This window comes from Mauremys mutica, chromosome 11, assembly GCF_020497125.1.
Source record: "Mauremys mutica isolate MM-2020 ecotype Southern chromosome 11, ASM2049712v1, whole genome shotgun sequence".
Classification (NCBI taxonomy): Eukaryota; Metazoa; Chordata; order Testudines; family Geoemydidae; genus Mauremys; species Mauremys mutica.
Genome location: NC_059082.1, coordinates 59970651 through 59972391, shown reverse-complemented (window position 1 = coordinate 59972391; position 1741 = coordinate 59970651).

The window sequence follows — 1741 nt, the reverse complement described above, 5'->3', positions numbered from 1 at the left end:
GCTCCCCCTCGCCTGACTGGAGTGAGCTCCTTTTTAAACCCAGGTGCCCTGATTAGCCTGCCTTGATTGGCTGCAGGTGATCTAATCAGCCTGTCTGCCTTAATTGGTTCTAGCAGGTTCCTGATTACTCTAGTGCCGCCCCTGCTCTGGTCACTCAGGGAACAGAAAACTACTCATCCAGTGACCAGTATATTTGCCCTCTACCAGACTCCTCTACCCCACTGGCCTGGGTCTGTCACAACTACAGAGAAAAAAAAGTTTTACTACCAACCTGTGCATAGGTGCTGAAAGTAGGGGTGCTGAGGGTGCTACTGCACCCCGTGCCTTGAAGTGGTTTCCATTATATACAGGGTTTACAGTTTGGTTCAATGGCTCTCAGCACCACCACTATAAAAATTGTTCCAAGGCCCCTGAACCTGTGTTAACTAACCCATGTTACAATCTTCCCAGCTTTTCTTTTATCAGCTGAAATGCAGCTTAAAACTACATCGTTCCTTGACATAGGAATTTAACATGGAGATAGCTTAATGGTTATCCAAACATTTTCCTTGTAAAGACAAGGCCTATGAAGAGATGTTCTGATTATTTGTGGCTTAGTCTTTCACAGTTCAGGTGGGAAGAGTTGCATATATAAGTGCAAGGCAAAAGTGCTGAGCCCAGTGATCATGTTACTCTTATCAAATAGCTGCAGAATGGCCAAAGAGCAGTGCATGTAGTCAAGCTCCTTATTTGCAGGCTCATGATCACATTTAAGGCCAGGCCTCCTCAGACACTTCCATTCTTTGCCACACCCTGCACTTAAATGTGAGTGAGTATGCACTCACATGACTTGAAATTTACTCCCATTCAGTGTGAACAAATATGGCTGACACACCATCTTATTTGTTCCCATCTGATCCTCTGCTCTCCCTTGCTCTGGAATGCAACATGGTTGCAATCACTGCTGCACACCATCTACAGACTTCTGGGAACAAGTAAAATAGGCTATATAGCTACACATCTGCCTCAGAGAATTTCAATGTGTTAAAATATGCAGAGTTGTCATAAAATGATTACAGTATCTTGAGCCAGTGAAAAAATGTGCCACTGTATTCTGTATTAGCCACAAGTGACACAGAAGCCAGAAGGGAATAATAATTGAACCAAATGATAAGTTATAGCTTTCTGGTGCTTGGTTTAACACAGGCTAAACAAGGGTACAACATATGCATATTGGGAAAGTGAATCACACACAGTCAAAGCAAAGTGTGACTAATGCCTGGGGCTTTTCTATGGTCAAGAGTGAAATCAAAATTCCCAGCCTGACTCATTATTGCTGAACTCGTTTCCTAAACGGTGGTAATGCAGAGAAAGAAAATCTCTTCATAACCATATCTCTAACTAGTCCACCAATAGCAATATCATCTGAACACTCCTCTAGGAAAGATTCTGACTTTGCAAAGTGCTTGAAGCAAGGGATATCCAGAGCCCAGGACTGGCTCCAGGCGGCGGGTCCCTCATTCCATCTTCCTCTTTGAGCGGCCCCTGAATTGCCGCTGAAGAGGAAGAGAGGGAGGACCCGTCGCCGAACTGCCGCAGAAGAAGCGGCGTGATTGAGCTGCTGCTGATGTGCCGCTGCTCTTTTTTTTGCTGCTTGGGGTAGCAGAAAAGCTGGAGCCAGCCCTGCCAGAGCCGCTCATTGGAATCAACCTTTTTGAACAATTTTATCCCCCTTGTCCATCAGTCCACAGCCCCCTGCAAC